This window comes from Puma concolor, chromosome C2, assembly GCF_028749965.1.
Source record: "Puma concolor isolate L17-30 chromosome C2, mPumCon1.1.hap2, whole genome shotgun sequence".
NCBI classification, from domain to species: domain Eukaryota; kingdom Metazoa; phylum Chordata; class Mammalia; order Carnivora; family Felidae; genus Puma; species Puma concolor.
The window spans coordinates 133,024,847-133,052,556 of NC_141675.1; the positions used below are offsets into that span (position 1 = coordinate 133,024,847).

At 35.2% G+C, this 27,710-nt stretch overlaps 2 long non-coding RNA genes across 3 annotated transcripts in view; one reads left to right on the forward strand and one right to left on the reverse strand.

Annotated features, from left to right (window-relative positions):
• Nucleotides 1–27,263, reverse strand: LOC147577544 (uncharacterized). The gene is made up of 3 exons (XR_015240384.1): nt 27,113–27,263; nt 825–908; nt 1–128 (listed from the first exon to the last, which is right to left on the reverse strand). It is a non-coding gene; the product is annotated as an uncharacterized LOC147577544 (long non-coding RNA).
• Nucleotides 1–27,710, forward strand: part of LOC147577543 (uncharacterized) — a 544,234-nt gene that overhangs the window by 170,990 nt on the left and 345,534 nt on the right. The window lies entirely within an intron of this gene.

A 27,710-nucleotide genomic window follows, 5' to 3' on the forward strand; every position in this document is an offset into this window, starting at 1 on the left:
AGAAGCATATTTATTTGTCCGACATTACAGGAAGCCACGGGGCTAATATAGGGGCTCCAGGATGCCCTTTAGATTCCAGGCTCCTCCTTTTTTTCTGGATACATTGATGTCTCAAACTCATCAGGGCTCTGAAAGGAAAAAGTGGGAATTAGTGTTATGTAGATAACCAGAGCTATCTGCTACAGCTGGTGTATGTACAAAGGAAAAATGTATCCAAAAGTCCCGGAACAACTGATAAAGACATAAAGATAGCATTCATTAGATTTTGGTTGTGTGCAGCCATTTAACTGTTTGGTTTACTGTATTATTAGAATACAGTCATGAGTCTTCATGATGGCCCTCTTACCCATAGATCACAATAAAACTGGTGCTAGTAGCTGCTGTCGGATAAAACGGTCCAAACTAATGGAAAAAGTGAAAATCTTGAGTTAAATCATGAGAATATCATGGTGGGTGAAAGATGATGACAGACCCACACAAACTGCCAAAGTTTTCATTACAGTGATGAAAACCGCCCTTCAGTGTGGTAGCAGTTAGCAGGAAGATGATCACTGTGTAACTGACTTCTGTACCACTTTTTTATCAATTTAAATATACAACTGACTTTGAGGAAGTCATGAAGTCACAAGTGCTCCACATCTCAGCGACTCCGATGTTTTATCCTGTCCGACGGCAGACAGGTATTAAAGTGCTGAATCATGGGAACCCTCAGCCGCCTTTTCTCCTCACAACCGTTGGTACCTCCAAAATTGAAGTGTTTCTATAGTGGTCTGGGGTGAGAGGTAAGGGAGGTAGCATAGAGAAGGGCTTCAGTGCTAACTCACAGAGCTTCCTCTGGCAACCCCGGAGGATCGGGCAGAGGTAGGGGTGAAACTGCTCCCGGGCAGCCTGTTGGAATTCCGATTAGTCTGAAATTAATTCAGGATGAATATTGGTTATTACTTTTATACCATAATTTAGTTATTTTATAGGTTGAAGTGTTTGTTCCTAATCCCAGAAAAATCCCCACCATTCTGAGGAAAGTAATTAACAAATCTCTCAAGAGAGACTTTCACTATAAAATGTAAAAGTAATCTTGCAGGATGCATAAGTCAACATTACCTGATAAATATATCACACAACAGTCTTAAATATTTAAATAAGTGTTAGTAATACTTTAGCATACATAATATCTGTGTTTCTTGTATTCTAACTTTGTTCTATAGAAAAGATGAAGATTTAGAAAAGGAGCTTAAAGGAACATACAATTGGGATATATACACAGGGTTTTAATGGAAAATGAGCACAGTAAATGTGGAAAATACAACAGACCATTAGGAACATATAGAATCCATTTCCTAGTTACATATTTACATTACAAAATGGAACAAATGATAGCATTTTTCCATTGTTTGAGTGATTTCTTTTTAATTGATTTTTCTTTCGTCTTTGCTATCAGTTTGTCTATAGTGTGTGGTTTATTACTGTTATGGAGCTCGGATTTTCCAACATAATAGTTGAACTTCTTTGCCACAATTTTATATTATCTTATTTCAGGCATATATATTTGGATCGATGATAGATAATTTTTATGTGTATTTACATCATTTTTCCCCTATGTAATGAAACAGTATTTTATATAACAGCTTTAGGTACTCTATAATTATTATTCTGACTAGAAATGTCAAGCATTTTAATTTGAACATATTTTTAAAATCATTTTTCAAATGCATATATTTGTGCTGATCCCAGAGTGCGCAGATTTTCTCCCATGTAGCTAATACAACCAGGCTAGACAAGAGCCATTTCTTTTTTTTTTTTTTTTTTTTATATGAAATTTATTGTCAAATTGGTTTCCATACAACACCCAGTGCTCATCCCAAAAGGTGCCCTCCTCAGTACCCATCACCCACCCTCTCCTCCCTCCCACCCCCCATCAACCCTTAGTTTGTTCTCAGTTCTCAACAGTCTGACAAGAGCCATTTCATGGCACAACTGGGTAGCTTCTATTATGTATTTTGATCAAAGATTTGAAAAAAGGTTTCAGGGTTTCATTTTAAAACTCTCTTACCATTGTGGTAGGACAGTTCTAGCTATTTTTCTTCACTTGATTGTTACTAACTAATGCCAAGCTATTCCCTAGACTAATAAGGCACTATTGGGAGTTACGTGAACTCTTGAGGCTCTAAGCAAGGTCAGGAAGAGCAGCCTGATGAATTAAGAACAACCACTAAGTTTACTGGGGACCAAGCGAGGAACAGCAGTTTTGTTGAACTGCTGTCATTTCTACCGTTCTTGAAGAGTACTAAAAGTCTCTCTCTTTGTCATGGTGTATGCTGTGTAAATGTAATATCTGTGGGTCTTTTCAGCAAGTATAGGAAACATTGGAACCTGTATTTCTCTCAGGAAGAATTGTACTGCTTTCTTAAAGAATGGGCTGTGGAGTGAGGTGAAGATACCCTCATTAACTCTCTCATGCACAATGGCGGTTCTAATATTAAAGTGATCGTACATGCACAAGCTTATGAAAGTCTGGAAAACTCACACATATTCAGGGATGTTAGAATAGTTTCAAGCAAATGTGACTTATTTATCTAATTCCTTGTGTACCATAAAAAGAAAAATGAACCAAGTCTTTACCCTGAAGAGTTTTTCAATTCAAAATATATAGTATTAAAAGCTATGAACTAGATACAGTTATCACCACTGTTGTTTCTTTCCATTTTTTCCTATGTCCTGATTTTATAGTTGGAATCAGAGTGTACAAATAATTTTATACATTTTTCCTATAAGAGGGACATTAGTCTTTAAAAATTTCACTCCATTTGGTCACTGGCTTCCATCTTTTTACTGCTGTGTAGAGCATTTGCATGACTCTGATAAATACTTATGTACAGGATGAAAGAAAGGAATGTACATTTCTATAAACTGTGTCAATGATTAAGCCTAAAATAAAATCTTCACTTCAAAACTTTTAACCCTTAGATTTTTTTATTTTTATAAAAATAATTATTAGAAAGAACCAGAATATTCCACTTGGTCCAGCATACCTCATTGTAAGTTTAATGTATTTTAAATATGGTGAAAGTTTTGTATGACAAATGCTATAACATATGACACTCAATAACACGTTTTGGTATTTTTATCATATATATTATATATACATATATCATATACATATAGGATACATATCTTCGTATATGGTACATATACAGATACCACACCAGTGGTGTGGTGTGGGAGGGTATGTATGTATGTATATAAAGACAGAGAAAAATTGTTCATAATGAATATTGAAGTGCAGTAAGTAAAATAATACAGTACCATGATGTAATGATATAAAAGTAACAGGGAAAAGAAATTTTAAAAAACAAAACAAAATTAAAAATAAATAAAACCCATTACATACTTCTGCATATTTGTGAATAACAAATACTCTCATTATATGCCAATTAAAAGTAGTAAGATACTTTATAAACATCATACATATTATATTTAACTTTTTTAGAATACAGGTTTCAACAGATAATAGATCTTATAAATGACCTTTTATGGAAGTTCAGTTATTACTGGTCATTTTTAGAGTACCATCCAGAGAGATTCAACACTTTGCCATAGTTGATTTAAATTATGATCAAAATTGTAAAATATTATCTCTGTGAAATATGAAAAACTTGTATATACTAGATTCGTCACTGAAATCTATTAGAAGCCCTGGTGTATTTGTAGGTCTAACGTCAATTGATATACTGGTTCAATTAAACAACATGTTAATTTAGTTGCTGTTCCAAGCCACTGGGATTCATATTATTATGTCATAATATTTACAATTAAATTATAGTATATCCTTTGTGATAAAAATTAACTAAAGTGCATTAGACTATTTCTTTGTTTTATGTTTATTTATTTTTGAGAGACAGAGCACACAGGGGAGGGGTAGACAGAGAGAGAGGGAGACAGAGGATCCCAAAGGAGGCTCTGTGCTGACAGCGGAGAGCCTGATATAGGGCTTGAACTCACGAACTGTAAGATCATAACCAGAGCTGAAGTCAGATGCTTAACTGACTGAGCCATCCAGAAGCCCCAAACCTTTTTTGAGATTCTGAAAAGACTATACATTTCTTTGTTTTACATAATTTAAAATAATATTAGTGATACTAATATTTGGAGCTAAATTCAAATCATTCAAATTGTATCTAAAACATAGAACTGCTACATTATTTCTTAGTTTAAACATACTTTTTAAAATGTGACAGTATTAAAAAGTAACCTAGACAATGCTTTGGAAGATCTGTTGCTTCTGAGTTTATTTCCATTTTAATAGATCATTTGAAATTGTTAATTATCAGCTTCCTTGAGACAGGAGATACAGTCAAAAACATCACAGATGATTTCCAAGTGTAAAATAATATAAATAATTTGAATTACACCACTCCTTGAGAAGCACAGTATATATCATGTAACTTTGCAGTATAACTTTCTTTTGAATATCTTATCATTGCGTTTGTAAAACATTTTAACCACGTGAGCTAAAAATAAGATGATAGGTACCAATTTTTAAATCATTGGGGAATATGTATTTTCAGAGGTCAATAAATCAAAATAATTTTCCTTTCCAATTTTCTTAAACCCAAGTAGAGAGGAATAGACAGACTCTCTGGCAATCACTCCTTAGCTCTTATCTCTGTTTTCTTGGAAGCACAGTCACCCAGACTATAGCAGCTGTAGCTGTAGACTCTGTAGGACAGCTTTCCGTAAGGATTCCACTGATATCCTGATTCACTGTCAGGTTGAGAGACCTGATGGAAATACTTGACATCTTTACAAAATTTCAGTACTTATCGAAGGCTTTCTTGCTGTCACTAGAACACCTAAGTGCATTTCAGTTTACATCTATCTAGGATGATCTGAATGGCAATTAATGGCTTCAAAATGGAAAGTTTTGTGATTCAGACTTAGATTTTCACAGACATGGGTTATTGCATCAACATGGCTATTCACACAGTAGATACCTTATCATACATTATTGCCCTGAAGATGTTAGATCTGTTAATTTCATTGAAAAAAAATTCAGAAATAGTTTCAGAAAAGAAAGCTGCAAATGCAAGTGTTTATCCATAGAATAAATAGAATTTATTTCACTCTTTTTGAAGATTTTGTAGGGCATGGAATTCATTCATTATGTCCTATCCTGGTCTTGGACTCTTCAATTTCCTTAAAGGCAGAAGGTTTTTAGAAAGAACTCACTTGAACATTTGATGTTTTGATTCCTTAAAAATGGCTCCATATGAATGATTATGTGATCCTATCCTCTTATATATTAGAATTCTCCTAAAATATAGTTTTCAAAAGACATGAAACTCTTCAATTAAATCTTCTAGTTAGAATTTTAAAAATGTTGATCTAAGGAGCAAATATTTATTAAAAATATTCTGCCATTTTCTCTCTCTTTGTGTGTGTGTGTGTGTGTGTGTGTGTGTGTGTGTGTGTGTGTGTCAGAAGTGAATAAACATCAAAAAATAAAAAAGTGGGGGGGGGGTACCTGGGTGGCTCAGTTGGTTAAGTGTTTGACTTTGGCTCAGAGCCTGGAGCCTGCTTCAGATTCTGTGTGTCCCTCTCTCTCTATCCCTCCCCCACTCATCCTCTCTCTCTCTCTCTCTCTCTTTCTCTCTCTCAAAAGTGAATAAACATCAAAAAATTTTTTCAAAAATATTCTGCCACTTTATTCTTCCATAATTAACTTTAAGAATTACCAAATGTAACTTAGGGAAAATTTTCAGGAAAGATATTAAATTTTCCAGTTATTATTTGTTATGATGATTATATGGAAATTGTATAGGCTAACACATGGGACAGTTCATCTTTGTTGCTGGATGTTGCTAAGGAGTTTCTACTTCATCAAAATGTCTTTGAGTTTCCCCTAAGTCTCCTACAGAAGTATGCTGGTAGATGATTTTTATTATGCTATCGTATAGAAATTGTAGAATATGAAACAGATATTGTTAAAAATAAATAAAATAAAATAGGGTGGGGGGGCGCCTGGGTCGTTCAGTCAATTGAATGGCCAACTCTTGATTTTGGCTGAAGACATGATCTCACGGTCGTGAGATTGAGCCGTGTATTGGGCTACATGCTGAGCTTGGAGCTTGCTTAAGATTCTTTCTCTTTCCCTCTGCCCCTCTTCTACACTCTTGCTCTTTATCTCTAAAATTAAAAACAAACAAACAGATATTGTCTCCCTTTTTTTGTGGAGAGAATAGAAAAATAGATATGTATATAGAAATAAGAATATTAAATAATTCAGAATTAAATGGAAAATAAGTCTAGTTCAATCAATACACCTGTATTGTTCACTGATAATGCCCATGCATTGAACCATATCTCTCCATCTCACCTGTCTTAGGCTGCACAGGAGCCTCTCAGCTAGGTTCCTTATTGGAAAGGAACCTCATCCATTGATTTAAATTAAGCCAGTGATCCTCATCTGGAGAGTGTGTTGTATGACTTACAGCAGTCGTGATATAGAGAATTTTTGCTGTAGATAACCATTAATGATGGAATTACATCATGTCCCTTGGGATTGTAGGATGGAAAGAGATTAGCATTAGTCACTTGTGGTAGCGTCGAACATTGTCTTCTAGGATTTTTATTTTGATAGAGAGTTACTGAATAAAAATACAGATCTCTAATTCTAACCCAGTGGGCTAAATTTATAATAGAATTGCAAGGCCGTATGGCTGCTTGAAGAAGGTTGGCATTTGGGAGCTGACATTGCATCTTGGTGTTTGCCCCAGAGATCATGGCAGGTACGTGCTAACTTGATTACGTCATGAGACTTCTGGGCCAACCACTGCTCCAACTTGGGTATAGAGACAAGACATGCATATAGTAGGATTAAGTGCAACTCTTACCTTCATCTCCATATATTTTCAATTCAAATGTTAGTCCTAGGTAAGCAGAGGTTTTGATCATCTATGTTTTATGATTAAATACCAAAATTCTTTCTTTCTGTCTGAAAGATTCATGACCTGCCAATAAACATAGGTTATGATGCATGGCCTACCAATAAACATGGACAATCTAGTGGTGGTAATTTTGATCTAATATTCTACCTTATTCTTAAGTTGTTTAACTCTGTGTGTGTGTGTGTGTGTGTGTGTGTGTGTGTGTGTGTGTGTGTGTGATAATTCTGCCATAATGCTTGCTATTTCTATTTCATTTCCCAACGTATTTATGTTTGTCTCTAGTTATACATATTTAGAACATTCTTTTTAATACCTCCAGTAAAGACATAAATACATCAGTTCCAAGAGCCTTGCTTATATAGAATTTGTAATAGCATTTTATGTCAGTTGATACTGATTTTTTAAAACCACTTTTGTCTCAAAAACATTCTTTTTAGATAATTTCGCATTTGTTTTTAACATTGAAAGCTGAAGAAATTTGAAATCATTAGCAAAATCACTTTCCTTTATCTGGGTCTTCTTCAAGCTGCATTCATGTTGCCTAAAACACATTAATAGTTAACCAAATATTTTAACATTTCTAGTTTATGCAATGGGTGAATTTTATAAAAAAAAGGAAAGCCAAAACTTATTCTCTCTATGATTTGGCTTCATTTATTATAAAAGATTGCAAAGTAATTGAAGGAAAATGAAAACTAAATGAAATAATTAAATAAGCAATCTAATTTCTAGGTGTTAATTCAATTCTATGTCTAATCAATTTTCTGTATTTTAAACTTCATTTGGTTTCTATCTACTTCTTGCCTGCAGGCTTAGATGTCTCAAATTATGGGATGGATATATCCCTGAGTACTTAGCATGATGACACAAGGGAAAATGCCACTCAGAGAGCTACACTAATACATTTAACAGTTATTCTGTTATTTGGTTGTTTCAAACTCCAGATGGCCATGCCTAGTTGATTTGATTGTCTTTGTCTGTAAGTTAGAAATCAGTACTGTGAAATAGCATGACCAGAAAAGGATAAATCTTGATTTACTAAGATGACCTTATTGCTTCTGAGGTATTTCTAAGGGAAAGAGAAGGGTGGTGTACCAAAATGGACACGTTGAGCAAGGTAAGTGAAAAATGTTTTTAATGTATCTTAGGCAGTAAATTAAACCAAATTGACAGATACAGAATATATTGACACTTATATTGATGCAGTTACCAAGTTTCCATATCTTCTACCAGCACATTTACAAATCGAAAAAAAAAATACTGAACTTGAACTGAAGAATGAATACATTGAATTGACATGTAAAAGCCTTTTCTATAACCAAGGAGTCAGTTGTCAGTTCCTTCTTGAGTGATTACTTATCTCTAAAGCTAACAGAGCAGCTCTTGAAGCTGAATACACTTTTTTAAGGCAGAAAATTTACTAAAAGTACATGGGAGGTTAACTGCTACCATTATAACCAGTATCTTTCTGCATAAATGATCAAGATATTAAATTTACAGTAATTATTTTTAAAAGTTACTGTCAGAAAGGTAGGTTCAAATATGAATAAGCAACTTATTAATCAGCTATTCATCTCTGGCAAGTACTTATATTTGAATAAAAATTAATAGTTTTCTTTTTAATTTGCTTTTAGGATGCCACTTAAAAAATGGACAAACCTCACAAGTCCTAATGGATTTCTTGCTAGGAGATAAACTCTCCATAAAATTCCACTGTAGCTTTTTGCATCCTTAAGTTCACATGGAGCTAATATTTAAATTAATCTTGACAATCTTACATTGTTCCTTTTTTAAAAAATTAGATATTTAGAAGTAATTTTGGAAAATTTCAACTGCTCAATTCCAAATATTTCTGCTGACCAAGTCTATACAGACTAGAGGACAATTTTAAAAGATAATCACTAACAGATTTCTTAAATATTTCCTTACCACAGATTGTCTTATGATAAAGCTGACGTTTACAGTTGAGTAATGTTAATGTGTTCACCTTTTTTCTCTTAATCCAACTGCATAAAACATATATGGAATTGTGGCTCTACCTGTCATTTGCAATATATCTAGTATATTGACCAATATTTAAGTAGTGGTCTGATTAACTGTACTAAAGGCATGTGTGTGTGTGTGTGTGTGTGTGTGTGTGTGTGTGTGTGTGAATAATCACTGCATCAAGCTCTTTATAACACCAGACAATGACTTCGTTCTTTATACCTCTCTTGCCATTAGAGACTGTGCTCATACCTTTACTTTTCTGTGCCTATGTACCACCTCTAAATTATGTTATTGAACCTGGTAGCTTCTCCTTTATCGATACCTTGAAGATGGATTAAGTGAGGCTGGATCTGTATCTGTGGGTTTTGCCTTTAGTTTTGTCAAAGACCGCTGCCCTCTTTCCTTTGGGAACCTGTGCCATTCAACGAAGGGAAGCCATGAATAGTTGTGCTACCCCACCCCCATATGCTGTTCCTGAGTGATGTGGGGTTTCAGTTACTTATTGTCTTATCATTCCAGGGATAGGTAAAATTTGTTTCCCAATTATCTTGAAAACTTACCAAAACCCTTACTTCCATGTGATATTTACACATTTATTTACTTTGAAAGGGCGTTATAATACTTCCATATCTGATAGTAAGCTTTTGCTTTTAATTGTGACAGTCTGAAAGCTTATTCTGAAAGCTGCTTCCAGAGAAATCTAATTATTCTTGGTTGGGAATGTTCTTCTGGTGATACTGCTGGCCTCTTGGGTACTAAGCATGTCTGATGGTAGGTTGATTCATAAGCACAATGAGCTGTTTTGTCACAGGTTATCCATTTTGTCAGACGTGTTATTTCATCCTGAGCTTTAATGTGACTGTCATGTGCCTGGGCAAGTAGCTGAGAGTGTCATATAGCTTGTCAAAACCATAACACCCTTTGAATCAGAATACATCATTTTCAAATCAGTGCATGTAAAATTTAAATGGGGATCCCAACAAATCACAGATGATTCTTCCGTCTTATTTAATAACCTGGGGTCCAACGTATGAACATTAGACTGCCATAATCAGCCCTTGAAAATCAGTTAAATCAACTGCGGGCCATGGGTTCTCACTGGGGCAGACTCTGAGACCTGTTCTTGTGTTGGGTTACTGTGGCATGAGTTTGAAGAAAGCAGTTTGTTCAGATGACAAACTGCTGAATTGTGACAAAGGCAGGAGATTCTTCCTTTTTCTTCCCTTTTCATCATATCTCCAGTTTTGCCTTTCTTACTCTCCTGCCTTGTGTGTTAGTACGTCTATTAGAAAGGTGAACCTGTAATTTCAGTATAATTCATCTTGATATGCTAACATAATTGCGTGTGTTCTACGAATTCAGAAGGGTTGAAGATTAGAATCAAAGTTTCAGCATCAGTACAGCATCAAGACCAGTCTTAAAAATAGCTCACTTCCTTAACTAATTTTTAAGTAAACATTGGAAATTAAAATTAGAAATATCATGCCAACATGGTATTCCTTTTAATTAATTTTTTTGATATTAGCTAATTAAAGGCCAATTACAGAATTTGAATTAGTTGAGAGCACAATTTTAATATGGCAATAAAATCAAGCCAAGTGATGTTCGAATCAAAATAAAGAATGCAGAAAAAAAAAAGACCACAAAGGGGAAAATAATGGCAAGCTTGCATCTATTTAAATAGAAAACTAAAACTTAGCAACAAACAGTAATATTTTTAACAGAAACAACTAAATGTTAAAACCAAGAGAAGGTAAGTTTAAGCATATTCACATTAAAAGTTAGGAAGTAAGAAGAGACAAGATCGGCACATTGAAACTGCTAGTATCTTCATATTTCACAGTGAACAATCATACTGGATCACACCCTTTCATGTAGTTTTTCTAAGAAATAGTGGCTTAACATATTTGACCATTTTATTTCTTTTATTTGCTTTTTTCATAATTTTATTTCTTAAACAGAAAGGATAAAATGATTTTCTTTAAGAAAATACTAACAACAGATATGCTAAGATATTATTGGTGGTTGATTCTGGGTAGTAGGGATTTGTAAGATATGGATGGTTTCTTCACTACTTTGCACATTTCAGTTTCTTTCTAATCTTAGAACATAAAAACTTCTAAAAAATTAAGAAACACAAGATATTGTAAAACCTGCTATTGACAAGGAATGGTACTTCCTAAGAAAAAAATATTTGAACAAATTGTTTCATAAAGTAAGGTTATGTTCCGCCTGTTAGCCAGCAACTCCAGTGTTTCCAATCCATTAGAGAACCAATTTTGAATCTTATAAAATGAGGTGGAATTTTCCATGAGAACAGAATTCATTAGAGCAGTATCTGCATTCTATGAAAGCATCTGGTAATTTTGGTCATACTGTCCTGTGTTCAGGCTTAATTTCCTGCTGAATAATGAGGCTGAGTTTTAAGAATAATTGATATATTCTTTATTGTCCATAGATTTTTGTTCAGTAAAAGTATATTCTCATTAAAGGACTAAATAAATTGCCTTGTTATTGTGTCAGTTTTCAAACTTTTCTGAGATGTTTAATTTTTTTTTCATTTTGAAAAATAAATATCACATATCTTAGAATAAGTAAGTCCATTTAACTTTATAAGCAAAGCCTCCAAAAGGTCCCATATATATTGATGCCTGAGACAGAAAGTAATTGTAGGTGTCATTTCCACCCCATTTTCTACATAATATACTATCTGATCAACATGGTCTAATGTCAAAAAGGAAGAGTAGAGTTAGCACTCAGAAATGAAAAATTAATCAACCTTATTGACTTTGAGGTAAAATCTGGGAAGAAAGAGAATAGAATGAAGTACATTTTAGAAATAGAAGTGCTGTAGTAATTGAAACATATTTTTAGAAATAACCATCTTCAGGGTTTGTATAGAATGGTCCTTTTTGTGGTTTGTTGACTTGTCATAAATATATTAATGAACTGGTATATAGCTAGCTAATTTAGAATCAATAGACTGTTACTTAGTGAGAGTAGTAATTGTATTATCTTTTTGTCCCAGTTCTTTGTATAGTTCCTTCGTGTGGTGGGGCATCACCACATGTGAAACCATGGTTTGTGGAAGTTGGAATTGGCTTCAGTGAAAGAAAATGATCAATTCTAGTGCAAGATTGCTTATTATCTTCAAATTGTAAGCAAGTCAGGAAACTAGCCTGATCCTAATCCACTGCAGTTTAAATGGGTAACTGAAAGATTGTTATCATAGTCTATTAAAACGTAACACATCATCATGCCCAATGTTAAGCATTTTCTTTATTCCATTTGTAATAATAACAGAGATGAGGGACCTTTCTTGTTAGTCTCTTGGACCGTCCATAGGTTACTTGAAACTAAGTCTTAATTATTCCAGGTCATAAAGTGAAGAAGGTTGATTAATTTTTTTCATTTTTGAATACCCATTCTCCTCAATTTCAACATTAGACTATGTCGGTGAGATAGTTTATTACTTTAGAAAGGGTCCTTGATCTGAAGTAGGGACTGTGGGTTTGAAGGTTTCCTCTGTCCATTTGTAACTTTGCAGAAAGGTTAAGTGGGCCATCTGAGCTCTTGGGATTTGTTTCCATTTTGTAAAATGAGGATGATATTATCTGCCTTTTGCAACTCTTAGGGTTGTTACGATAATTAGAAGAATTAACAAATGGATTGTGAAAAATTACACCCCCGTGTAAGGTGTTCTACTAATCAGTGGATCTGTGTAAAAACTAATTTTTCTAATTTCCAGGATTCTGTTTCACTAGTCAAATCTGTTTCCACTTTCCTCCTCCATTTGGTCAGGTTCTCACTTTCGAGACTCACATTCTGTTTATTTGCAGAGGTGTTCCCAATTTAACTCTCTTTGTTAACAACCCCCTCGCCCCACCCCCTGGAATATGCCTATGGTATTTTCTCTAATAATTTTTTAAATATAGTTTTCATTGGGGTACTCCTCCCATGTATTTTTAGGTAAAATATTTTTTGTTGGGGGAGTCATTGATTACTTTTAGGTAAAATTTTATAAGTTTGTGGACGTGATTGGATAGCAACCAGGCAGTCAGCCCTGAAAGGAACTTTATGAATGGATAATGCAATATTCCCACCCTCAAATACAAGCATTGTGCATCTCACATTTAGTTTATATTGATTGCTCTCTGACATGGAAATAAGCCAATCTTCATATTATGCAGGATTCCTGTTAGGGGAAATATCAAGAATATAAATCTTGTGACTTCTATTTCTGTGCTTCTGTCCAACCTGAAGTAACCCTAAGCAGGTTTTTAATTAAAGTAATGTGAGCCATTGAGTGTATCACCCCTTTTATGCACGATCAGGTTACCATAGCATATATTCTAGCTCTTTGTAAACTGGAATTTTATGGATGGGTAATAAAACCCTTCTTTCCAAGGTTTGCAATTTTATTTCCAGCTTCAAAAAAGCAGTGCAGTTTTTGACAGCGCTTATATAAAAATGTGTAAAGTGTGAGTAGTTCACATAAAGATATTTCAGGTTGGGTTTGCAAATGTGGGCTTTTCAGCTCCTTTTAATTTTTTAGCTTGTTTAGAAAATAAAGTGATACTATCTTTTTTCTACACAATTTATGTTTAATATAATTTTAATTTCCCTATTTTGAAACTTAAGACTAAATTGTGGGTTCCAGCAGACAGATTTGAGATTTTAAACAGTATTTCATTGTACATAGTCTTAAAACTCTCAGTCTTTGGAAGGAAGCTTTGAGACTGTCAGTATATGTTCATATTATCAAATGTCAGCCCCACATTATACATGTTACTGTATGTAAGCACCCATGGTAATATATGGTAGGACTTCCGAGAGTGGTATTTGGAGATAGACCAACCTCCAACGCTTACTGGCATTATGACCTTGAACAAGATAATTCTTTTTTAAGACCCAGTTTATTCATCTGTAAAAGAATAATTATATTACTACTTTCCAGTTCTTAAAAAATTAGAGATAATGCAAGTTGATGTGAATCCTGACACAAAGGAAGCACTCTAAAATGTTAACTGTTATTATTTTTCATTCAAATGACTAAAAACCTTCCCTTTTGCTCAGCTCTAAATAGGAGACCTGAAAAATATGAGAAGATGATTTATGAACTTGAGAACTACAAGATGGTCTGTGAATGGACCAAAGTTTTGTCTATGGTCTTACACTAATTAAGGAATTTCTAATAGTGCTTTGAGCTAAGTAAGATTCTTATGCCAGGTCTGCCCATATCCCAGATTGGTTCAAGAAATTTCTTGCATATTCTTTTTGTTCTGCTATAGGACCTTGTTATTTTTTCTCTATAATGTTCTCTTTCCTGGTTGACAGCTGGTATCTGGTCTGCTAGGCTTTTGAATGACCGAAGGCTTACCTCCGTTCAGAATTAATTGGCTGAAATTGTTATTTGTCTTTTTTAAAAAATTATTACTATTATTTTTTTTGAGAGAGAGGGAGAGACAGAGTGTGAGCGGGGGAGGGGCAGAGAGAGAGGGAGACACAGAATCTGAAGCAGGCTCCAGGATCTGAGCTGTCAGCACAGAGCCCGACGCGGGGCTCCAACCCACAAACTGTGAGGTCATGACCTGAGCCCAAGTTGGATGCTTAACCAACTGAGCCACCCAGGCACCCCTTCTTCTTTTGTTTTTAAGTTTATTTATTTACTTTGAGAGAGAGAGAGAGAGAGGGAGTGAGAGAATACCAAGCAGGCTCCGTGCTGTCGGTGCAGAGCCCAAGGCCGGGCTCATTGATCTCACTAACAGTGAGAGTCAAAATCAAGAGGTGGATGTTTAACCGACTGAGCCACCCAGGTGCCCCTTCTTTCTTCTTCTTCTTTTTTTTTAATTTAAAAATTTTTATTTATTTTTGAGAGAGAGACAGACCATGAGTGGGGGAGGGACAGAGAGGGGGGGGGGGACACAGAATTCAAAGCAGGCTCCAGGCTCTGAGCTGTCAACACAGAGCCCGGAGTGGGGCTCGAACCCATGAACTGTGAGATCAGGACCTGAGCAGAAGCTGGACACCACCCAGGCATCCCTTCATCTTTTTATACAATGTATCCTTAGAAAGCTTTGTTGAGTTAGAATGACCAAATACAGTTCAAAATAGCATTGATACCTTCAAATATTCAAATATTTTCTTCATGCTACTTTATATTTAAATATATATATCATAATATATAAGTATATATATATATATTTAAAATAAATAGGAGTCTACTCTTTTTTATATATGAAACATGCCATATATATATATATATATATATATGTAGTAGATACCTGCTGATTTTAAACAAAGATTTGAATTTTTAGAAGGAATTTTCTTAAAAACTGATTTTTTTTGACAAAGTGTAAATCATTCTTACAGTTTTCAGTGATGCAGAGCTAAATGCACGTGTGTTCAAGTAGAGATGCTGAGTGATGTAGAGGAATAATGAACTCTTGGCTTGAAGGCAGGGTATTTGCTCTGTAGGCACAGATGACATTCCTTCTCAACTTTGAACTATGAGTCAAATCTTTTCATTTTATTTTTTTCTTTATGAGATAGCCTTATCAGCCTTGACACCCAAACACTGAGAGATTGGACACAATATGTGTTTGATTTTTCTTCAAGTAAGTTGGGTTGTTTTTAATTTACACAGAGTAGGGGCGCCTGGGTGGCGCAGTCGGTTGAGCGTCCGACTTCAGCCAGGTCACGATCTCGCGGTCCGTGAGTTCGAGCCCCGCGTCGGGCTCTGGGCTGATGGCTCAGAGCCTGGAGCCTGTTTCCGATTCTGTGTCTCCCTCTCTCTCTGCCCCTCCCCCGTTCATGCTCTGTCTCTCTCTGTCCCAAAAATAAATAAAAACGTTGAAAAAAAAAATTTAAAAAAAAAAAAAAAAAAATTTACACAGAGTATTGCAGTTTATATTACATAAGTGTCATAATAACAAAGTTAAAGAGTTAAACAAAAGTCACTCGCCTCAAACTTTCTTAGACTATGTCTCAAAATTGTATTTTATCGTAGGATTCTTCATCAGGTAGCTAATTCTTGGGGAACTGAATGGTTTGAATGAAAAGCTGTTTGAATGAATTAGGGACAAGCTGTCTATAATATTTGAGCTTGGAGAAGAATTTTTCCCAGTGAAGAAAGGGGAAATGACATTAGAGTGACAAAGACCATAATGCAGTAGTTGGGAGATGGAACTAGAGAGGAGAGTTCTATCAGCTAGAAAGTTTCCAGGTTTTGATATTAGAAAGCACACTTCGGGGCGCCTGGGTGGCGCAGTCGGTTAAGCGTCCGACTTCAGCCAGGTCACGATCTCGCGGTCCGTGAGTTCGAGCCCCGCGTCGGGCTCTGGGCTGATGGCTCAGAGCCTGGAGCCTGTTTCCGATTCTGTGTCTCCCTCTCTCTCTGCCCCTCCCCCATTCATGCTCTGTCTCTCTCTGTCCCAAAAATAAATAAACGTTGAAAAAAAAAATTTAAAAAAAAAAAAAAAAAAAAAAAAAAAAAAAAGAAAGCACACTTCATGCTGCCTTAAGCAACAGTTATAAAGATACCCACATACAGTGGATCAGACAAGGTAGAAATTTACTTCTGTTTCACTTAAATGTCTCGAGGAAGGTAGGTTGTCCACAGAAGGTAGTTGTCTCTGCTCAATGAAGACATTTAAGGTCCCAGATTCCATCTGTCTTATTATCCACCATTTTCCAGACTGTATATAGCTTCCTGAATTGTCTGTATGTAACAGAGGTAGTAGAATATAAACAAGAAATAACCACTGTTTTGTTTGTTTGTTTTCTTTTGTTTTTTGGCCTCAATTCAATTTTTTTTTTCTCAAATGTTTCCTAGGGAATGTGTGGTTCTACCAAACACTGAGAAATGCTTGTGATTTATTCATTAGTTTCTAATCCTTTGGTGTCAGGAAAATGCCTTAAGTTTATTCTAGCACTTCTTTCATATAGCAGATCCTCAAAAAAAAAAAGGTGTACTTAGTAAGGAAGATAAAAGAAATGGTAAACAAGACATTAAAGACTTTTATGCAGGTTTGGAGTTATAATTTCATTGACCTACAAGGATTTAGCTAATAGTATGGGAACAATTGTAATTAAAAAAGGAGAGTCCCAAGAATGCAGCTTTCAGGGAACAGTCACTATCTGGACTAAAATAAAAGGAACTAAGTGGAAGGATTGTGTTACAGTTACTGTCCCAAAACATCCAAACTAGGAAAGTAATTCCTTCATTTTAAAATCAGATATGAAGTGCTGTTGGGTGGATTTGGGCATTCCGCACTAGGTATTTGGAAAAGCAATTCATAGGACCCTAACTGGATTTTGGGGGGGGGGGGGCTGGAACAGAGGTAATGTCAAAAGAAACGAAATTAGAAAATCTTATTAATTTGATTTTTATTCAAGGAAACCAAGTGTTTATAAAATAAGTAAAAGTTGAATTACGTCAGTCATCAAATTTACAATATGAAAGGAAAGCATAAACATCTCCATTGAGGAGAAGGCAAATTAATTTGGACTTTTCCAATATTAGAGGGAAAAGAATAATAAACAGATCATTGTCTTAAAATTATTGCTAGTATTGTTATTGTTCTGAATAGAATGACTGCTTATTCTCTATGTAAATAACCAATGAGGGCACTTAAAAACAGGAAGTCATGGGGCACCCGGGTGGTTCAGTCAGTTAAGCTTCCGACTTCGGCTCAGGTCATGATCTCACAGTTCATGGGTTCCAGCCCTGTATCGGGCTCTGTGCTGACAGCCTAGAGCCTGGAGCCTGCTTCGGATTCTGTGTCTCCCTCTCTCTCTGCCCCTCCCCTGCTCAGACTCTGTCTCTCTCTGTCTCAAAAATGAAGAAAACATTTTAAAAAAAGATAGGAAGTCATTGTTGAACAAGTAAAGGCAAAGTATGTCTATGTGCATATCTTCAAGCTTAAAGGGATGTATTTTTATAGTTAGGAACATTGCCTCTTACCATGTATGGAATGGATCAAATAATATTCTAAAATCTATCCCAGTTTTTTAATTCTCTTTGAAAATACATTTTGCTCCATATTTGTCAGTTATTTTTGTTGAATATCTTCAATTGTATTGTAGGCATTTCTTTAAAACGTTAATATAGATGTGTAAACTTTGATGTGGGGAAAAAGTGTCCACTATTTGGATGGCTTTCATAAACTCGGTATTATATATGTTAATCCTGTCAGCAGCAAACTAAGGGGGATATTGAGTCTCCTTTTCTCATATGAGGATTTTTTGCTTTTTTAAATCCAGTGAAGGAATTTGAATGAAAATCTATGCAGCACCTAAGTCCCCAAACTTCTGCTGTCTACTGTGTTACAGAGTTCCGGAAATCTGAGTGATGCTTGTGCACATACTTATATTGTTACTTTATCATATAAGACAGTTGGTGTAAAATTATTGACTATAAGTCCTTCCATTCATTCAGTGATGTGTTTTTGACTATATTAATAAAATATTTGTTAAATGACATTTGAGAGCCTTGCTACACACTGAGGATACAGTTGTGAGCAAAACACCTGTGATTCTTACCTGCGTTTACTGAATGGCTCTTTGGGGGTCACTTGGGTTATGCACTAGAGGTGAGTAGAACACCTAAAGCAACAAGTCAAAGTGGATGATGTCGTTTTTTTTCGTATTATTTCTCAAACGAAAATTAAATGTATCTTCAAATAAGTAGATCTGTAATGGTGGCAAGGAATATGTTCTCATGAAAAAACACACAGCATATTTGCTTTAAGTCCCAAACATCAATCTTCTGGGGGAAAAGAAAGATTTTACTTCACATCCTTCCACCTGCCTCCCACTGAGCATGTACGAGGGGGTGCATGAACCCCATCAGAACACAAACATACCCAGATGGACAATGTTTCTCAATGAAACATGAAAGGACAAAATTATGTCTTTTTGAAAGTTCAGTGCTATTTTTCAATTGGTTAACATGATTATATTCTGTTTTGTTTTCTTACAGTTGGGGATTTTCAAATGTAAAGTCCCTCTTATAGTATGTCATTATAATATTACTTATCACATGTCTCATTACAGTTATCACTAGAGATTTTTATGACATTCCAAAGCTTTGGTCCTTTCATAAGATTTATTGGTTAGTTTTTCTTTCCATTTCTTAAAAATTTGTATTCTCACTGCAAAATACCAACCTCTTAAATAAACGTGACTCATCATATGATAAGGGAAATATATATCCTAACAGTAATGGAGGGCTAATATAAAAAGTTTTAGTGTTCAGTGTTAATTTTATTACAAGAAAATGAAAGCATTTCATATATTTATAATTAATAATCTTGTCAGAAATAATTAGCTGAACAATTATAATGTATCTTGAATCTTTATAGATGTTGTGGCTCAAAATCATAAAAAATCACTTTTCCAGTTAGAATATCATAATTTAGCTGGCAAAGAAATCATACATATAAACAAACCAATGTGTACATTTAAAAAGAGAAGGAAAACAGAATAACATTTCAAATGTTTAACTTCTCGACAAATGGAAAAAATGCTAAAGGAGAATAATAGAATAATAAGAATAAGAGAATTGAAAAAATTACAAGAAAAAGAAAAAGAAAAAAAAAATTGGGCAACATATAAATACTAGTTTTTCAGGTGAGACCATAAGCACAAAAGGAAATAGCAAAATGAGATTTCTGTTTGGGGTTAAAAACCTTTAAAAATAATTGAAAAAAGACAAATTAAATTTGGTCTTCAGTTTCTCCAGGAAATTCTACAATATTTGGTATTTAAGATATTGCTGATGTGGTTAGTTTAAATCTATTCATACATCTCACCTGAGGTAATAGCTCTCTCTGGGAGACAGGAAGATAACAAATATTTTTTCTTCAGAGAATGTATTATCACCATTATAATTGGAATTATGATTATTTGATGAAATTCAATTAGTGCTTATTAAGAGAGAGCACAACATAGAATGCACTGTGACTGGGCACCTGATTGTCTAATCTTCTTGGGTTCCACAATACCCATGCTGGGAGGTGAAGGTAAGGCACATGAGAGGGTGGCAGAGCATGGCGTCACCAAAAAGCAGACGTTAGTCTCTTTAGAGCTTATTGGGTTTGGAAGCTCTGTGGAAAAGAATGTTATATAATATATTGCACATTGATGCTCATAGGAATCACCTCAGAAATCTCTTTTCTTTTTTTCTTATGCTGATGCCTATATTCTAGTTATAAAATTTTAAGACAGCTTCTGGTGAAAATGTGCCATTCTTTAGAGAGGCTCCTGTCTAACTGTTGCCAAGTATGAGCTATGACCCTATGAGTCTTACGTGTTTTCCATTCAAACATGTTTTAAAATTTTGAGTTTTGCAGAATAAATAGTCTGTTCATGACGCAAAATCACCCAGATGACACATAGAACATTTAAGTTGTCATCAACGTGGGGTAATAATTTAGTGGGCCTGGTGACTCTGTCACCAGGAAATTATATGCGTTGGAATGAATCCAGATCCCCAAAACTCTTAATGAGAGTCTAATAATACATGGGTTGTCATGTGAAAGTATCTGAAAATTGGGACTTTGTGCACTATTTACCATTTCAAAGACTTAGAATGAAAGTAATCTACTGAACAAAATGTAACATATATGTGACAGATTAAATGAGCACATGCTACGTGTCAAGTATTGCTCTAAATGCTTTACACATGTTCTCATTTAGCTTTACAACTTCCCTTTGGGCTGGATATTATTTGCATATTTATCTTACAGATTTGTAACTAGAGTCCAGAAGGCAGGATCTAAAGTCTCATAGCTAGTTGTTGATTGAGTTGAAAGATGAAGCTGGGCAAGCCAACTTAAGCGTCTGTATACTTACTATGTAGCCATACTGTGAAGTAAACTGTGATTATCATAGATTTTAACTGTATTCCAAAGGTCCTGGGTAAGAGAAGTGTGGAGTTGGGATACCACTTAGATTCTGAGAAATACTACAATCACCATGTTCAGCCGTTTTGAGTAATATGACAAGTTCTGAGATCCACACACAACTGTTTTTCTGGGGAGTACAACATTCTCGGCTACTTTCTCCCCTTCTGCCGTGTCAGTACAGTCATGCTGACTTTCCTCATAGGCGCTATAGCCTAACCCTGAGCACAGCCAGCCTAGCCAGGGTGCTAACATTCCTGTTATGCTCTATCCAGTTCCTTAAACCCCTTATCCCTCATTGGGGGGGGGGGGAACTGGGCTAGAACCAGTTCCTTAAACCCCTTATCCCTCATAGAGGAATGTTATGAAAATCCTTATCACTCGAATCTCAATGATTAGATTCTGGAATTGTGTTGCTCTTGAAGCCCCCCGCTGTCAGTGTCCAACACTTGTGCTAAGTCTTGGGCTCCAGTTGCAATTGCATTTAACCCAATCTCATGGCACCCCATTGGGACACTCTATCGATTGCTCAACCTGGAACTTCTACCTGAAGTCTGGTCACTGTTCCTCTGTATTGGATTTCTTTGTCTCAGCTCCTGCTGCCCATGGTTCTGATATCCCAACTTGTTCATAAACAGGTGTTTTTTTTAAGAAAGGTCTAGAGTTTTGTGGGTTTTTTCTCAGAGAAGTCTATAATCCAAAAATATTTAGAACAGTTGTTACTAAGGGATGCAAAGAAAAGAGTACAGTTAATTTACTTTTTAGACCCTTGAAATAATTTTCCCAATGAGTTACATGTTCTCAGAGTTAATATTTTACATGTTCACTAATAGCTAGTTTATTGGACAACATAAGTTTATAATAATAAGTACCTTTCATACCTACAAATTTAAAATATGGTAGCAGAGAGAAATATCTGGTTAGGTTTTGATGGTTCATGAGAACCAAATGCTAAGGATCAGACTAACAGTAGAGAAATGTCACTGAGAAGGCATATTTAAAAATCATTTTAAATTTCTGAGAGTAAGAAATGCTGGTACATTTGATCTATATCAAGATTATATAGGGACTTGGGGTGTTTTAAGATCAAGTATGTAATGTGATTTTCAAGTAGTTTAATGGCATATTGGTGGTGGTGAAATCATACAGTAAATTGTATAACTTAATCCAATAGGAATTTATATGTTCTGACAATGTGGTAATATTCTATCTACTATAAAATGAAGTATAACATACCACAGCTTTTCAAAACTGCTGGAGTCTGAAATTTTTTTTATGAAACCAGCAACACAATGTGTTAAATAATTGGTAAATATAGTTATACAGACAAATACCAATATTATACCAATATTATGTATCATAATTAGTGGTTACAAAAAATAGGTACCTTCATTGAGTAAATAAGGTAAAACAAATGTTTCAGTAAAAATTATGTAAGCCACAAAATAAAGTACACTAGGCCGTATCTTTGCCACAGTGAATGTAGCACAACAAATACTCTACAAATAACTGTTAGAAAGCACAGGATAAATAATAAATTTGAAGAAAAATGCGACGTTTCACTGCATATTAGTAAATAAAGAGAATCAGGAGGAAGAAAAAAGAATGAGTGCTAATCAAACTGAAAGATCACTAGATATCCCTGTGAAGATTGTACTTGCTGAATCAAGTGGCTCTTAACTCATCTTGTGTGTATAAATCTTTATCTTATTTTCTTAAGTGGTAACCTTCCAAGATACTGTTCAATAAACCTCTTAGAAGGACATTTCTGACATGTACAACGTTGAGCTTATATCTCACATTGGAACAATATCTCATTTGTGTTTGACTATGGTAGTAAAACTTTTGTATTAAACATTTTTTTAGGAAAAACATCCTCTCTAACTAATGAACTGTAGAGAATATGGCTCTTCATATTTGTAGGAAACCTAAAACCACACTGAGATGTCCTCTTGACTGTCCTCTGCCACCAGCGGGCATCACCATAACTAGTGGCCCTATTTTGAGACCCTTTAATGCTGGGTAATATATGGTGTGTTTTATAATGCCAGTAATTGCTTCACATTAAAAGATATTTTGGAAAAATTCTTGTGAAGATTAGTTGAAAGTATTATAATTAAAATGAAAGAATTTCTGAAACAAAAATATCATATGCTGAAAGAGAAGAAGATTTTAATAGTTCATTTGTCGTTTCCTTCTTGTTAAAGGGTCTTTGTCCTTCATTTCATAGTGGTCTTAGGAAACCATGTAAAAGAAACCAAGAAATCGATAAAAGTAGGTATAAGAATCCTTAGGCTTTAAATGGAGTACAAGAATTTTTCTTTCGAGTACCTTCCCATCCTTATCAAATTCCTAAACTTTTATGTCAAAGAAAATACAGAAAACCATTATCATTATCACCACTACACACACGCACATGCATGTGAACACATGCACAGAAGAGCAGGAGAACACGGGGACAGAATTAATAAACGACCAAGATCTTGATGTAGGAAAACAAAGAAGTTTGCATTAATAATGGTTATCTCTCTCCTCCCAACAGGTCTATGAAAAGATGGGCTTTGGGGTCAGGTGCAATGGATTGGTAGCCCGTCTCTATCTCTCACTTGCTGTGTGACATTTCACAAGTCATTCAACCACTATAGCCCTCACTTCGTAAATCTTCTAAATATGGAGAAAACCATGGCTCCCTCATGATCTCAGGCAAAGATCTTATCATGTCTTATTTCTCTTTTCCTAGGAGTAAATGATTTACCTAGGACACAATACACATGTAAGAAACAACAGTTTAAAAATGGAATAAATATTACGTGTCCTACAATGAACAGTTTCCAGAATAACATATGTGCTCAATGTTAGGTGTGATTATTCTGGCAATGGCAATAGTTACGTTTCCACTTGCTAAATTATTCGTATTAAACTTTATATCATTTAAACTACTCTTTCTGTGAAATGGATGTATTCTTTAATTTCTTAAATTTACTTCAGCTGGTTTTCTTATATTTTCCTTGTTCACGTGTGCTGTTCAGTTACACCATAAAATGTTATACACAATACATATTGTAACCCACATTTTAGTGAATTTCATATTCCACAAAGATAATGAAACTTTATCACTGCCATCTATAAACCATGCTTTTTTCCTCCCATAATATGAAGGTTTTGGCTTAACTTCCACTAAATAGTTTTTTCCAGAACCCTCTATATTTAGAGCTTCCTTTGAATGATAGTTATGAGAATTAGGTGTAGGAGAGTATGTTTTGCCAAACAGAATCAAATAGAGCTGTCTAGACTCTGCATCTGAACCTGTTGTGACCTGGTTCTCATTTACTCTTGACTCAATGCACAAGCCCAAAGACCTTGGGACTCCGTGGAGAGCAAACATATCCAGAGTTAAATAAAGCTGAATAAGCAACATGTACGTAATTGAATTCCTCAACTGTCCGCGTATTCAAAAATGAGAGTAGTATCCATGGCATATACAAATTAAGAACTGCCACATTCTAAGTATTTCTAAAATAATTTGAAAGGTTTTTGTGTTTCGTTTTTTTTGTTTTTTTTTTTTTTTTTTCAAACCAACGAAAAGAATCTGGTGAAAAAAACTTTCAAGGTTTAAGGAAATATTTTTGTTTTAACTATTTCTCATTGCTGTTGGGTTTTCTCCAGCATGTAATTTTTATGTTACCCAAACCTAAGCTAATACATTGATTCTATTGTTGGATGCATTTATTTCTGCAAAGTGATGATTTTTTTTTTAATTTTTTTTTCAATGTTTTTATTTTATTTTTGGGACAGAGAGAGACAGAGCATGAACGGGGGAGGGGCAGAGAGAGAGGGAGACACAGAATCGGAAACAGGATCCAGGCTCTGAGCCATCAGCCCAGAGCCCGACGCGGGGCTCGAACTCACGGACCTCGAGATCGTGACCTGGCTGAAGTCGGACGCTTAACCGACTGCGCCACCCAGGCGCCCCTGATTTTTTTTTAATAAAATCACATTAGCCACATTAATTTTACAATTTAGATACAATAATTTCCTGTACAACAATGTGGAGGCATATGTTATGTAAAACTAAACAATTTTGGAGGTGTACTTATATTCAGGAGGCACAATTTTAATCATTTTGGTCCCTGTTTGGCAGCTTCAATTTGGAAGAATCATACCTCATTTTTCCTTACAATATTTATATAATCTTACAATCAAATTAGCTCCTAGAGTTTCATTTGAAATAACTCACTTCAATGCTCTACACTGTGGAGCATGAATATAAAATAGAATAAGATTTTATACATTTTGTTTGACATTTTATATATTTCACATGTAACATATTTTCTTTCTTAAATGAGAATAGAGGGCAATATCTATATTAATAGCAAGGGTGAACCATACCTGTGAAATCTTCACTCTGACCTTTAAAGCAATAGATAGTAATAGAAAAAAAATCCAGAAATAGAGCTAGAAATAGAATATCCTCTATTAAATGGCTCCATGGAGTGCCTAAATGGCTTTAAAATATCCCACGTTGGGGCGCCTGGGTGGCGCAGTCGGTTAAGCGTCCGACTTCAGCCAGGTCACGATCTCGCGGTCCGTGAGTTCGAGCCCCGCGTCAGGCTCTGGGCTGATGGCTCAGAGCCTGGAGCCTGTTTCCGATTCTGTGTCTCCCTCTCTCTCTGCCCCTCCCCCGTTCATGCTCTGTCTCTCTCTGTCCCAAAAATAAATAAACGTTGAAAAAAAAAATTTAAAAAAAAATAAAATAAAATATCCCACGTAGAACCTGCAGATGTGGCCATTTTTTGCCAAATATTATTTTGATAATTGTATGGTCTTTATGGCTCAAATAATCATTTTTCAAAATTTTCTTAAACCATCGTTAACCTTCCTTAAACTTTCATTTTTAAGCAAAAAGACACATACTATTTCCTACTACCAGTCGATCCCTCATCAGAGCATCAGAAGTAACTCATTAGCACAGTCTACTATCTGAAAAGATCTCACTCTGGAAATCATTAAGCATCACCCTATTATGTGTGTGTGTGTGTGGGGGGGGGTGGGTGTGGGTGTGTGTATGTGTGTCTATCTCATTTACAAATTAATCACATACCAAACTGTCAAAAACCTTCTCTATTTTTCTTTTAACATATGATGATTGAAGCCAGGATGAAAACAGAGTGTCACACACACACACACACACACACACACACACACACACACACACTTGTGATATGAATGGAGGATTCCCACCAGTCACTCTTAAAAGATCATGCAATGGACAGAGTCCTCAGAAACATCCTAGCATCAGGATGAGATACCACTCTTTCTCATACTGAACTTTGAAGAAATTTTCAGGCATTATATTAAAAACTCATCCTATGGAGATGAGTCTAGGAAAGCATTAGAGGTTATGAGAATCCTTGGGAATACAAATTGGTGCAGCCACTTTGGAAAACAACAGGGAAGTTCCTCAAAAAATAAAAAAAAAAAATAGAAACACCACATGATCCAGCAACCCCACTTCTGGGTATGTGTCCAAAGGGAGCGAAAACAGGATCTCAAAGAAATATCTGCACACCCATGTTATTGCAGCCTTATTCACAATGGGCGAAATATGGCTGCAACCTAAGTATTCATCTGTGTGTGAATGGGTAAAGACGATATGGTACGTATATACAATGGAATATTATTCAGCCATGAGATAAAAAGAAATCTTGCTGTTTTGACAACATGGATGAAACTGGAGGGCCTTATGCTAAGCGAGAGAAGCCAGACAGAGAAAGGCAAATACGTGTATTGTTTTTATGTGAAATCTAAAAAAAGCAAAAGTCAAACGCATAGCAAGAGAAAGTAGAAATTCAATGATTGCCAGGGGCAGCAGGGTGGAAGAAATAAGTTGGTAAAAGGTACTAATGTACAGTTATGAGTGAGGTCTGAGGATCTAATGTGAAACACGGTGACTGTAAGTGGATAACAACGTATTATATAATTGAAATTTGCTTAAAGAGTAGAACTTGGATGCATTAATCGAAATAGATGGAGAGAATCTTCTCACACTGTGTATGTATATCAAACCACTATGATATACACTTTAAATATCTTACTATTTTATGTATCCCTTACACCTCAATAAAACTGAAATTTTAAAAACGAATATACAAATCCAAATGTAGACTTCCAGTACCTTAGTTGAACTTCTGACACCTTAGTTCTGCTATGTTAGAGAGAAATAATGATCAGAATCATACTGAAGATGTGTACTGTGTTACCAGCAGCACCTACCATTTACAGTCTTCTGATGTGAGTGATAGTGTTCCCATTTGGCAACTCAGGATGCTTGGCTTGGATGGGCAAGTGACCTGAAAAGTCAAAAAACAAGTAGGTAACTGAAGCACATCTGTACCTAGACCTTTACTCTAAACTCCATGCTCTTACTCATTACGCTCTAGTGATTTTTTCTCACTTAGGTATTTTGAAGGAAAATGACTCTATGAGAAATTAAACATTACACTCTCTAGTTAGGTATCTAACCATATTTCGCCTATTGTGAATAAGGCTGCAATAACATGGGTGTGCAGATATATCTTTGAGATCCTGTTTTCACTTCCTTTGGGTATGTTTACACATACCCAGAAGTGGGGTCACTGGATCATATGGTATTTCTATTTTTTATTTTTTTGAGGAACCTCCCTGTTGTCTTCCATAGTGGCCGCACCAATTTGAATTCGCAAGGATTCACATAACTTTAATGCCTTCCTAGACCCACCTGCATAGAATGAGTTTTTAATGTAATGCCTGAAAATTTCTTCAAAGTTCAAATTTGTCAAAGGCTCAACACTCAACAACAGAAGCAGGGAAACAGAGATTCTTGTCCAGATCC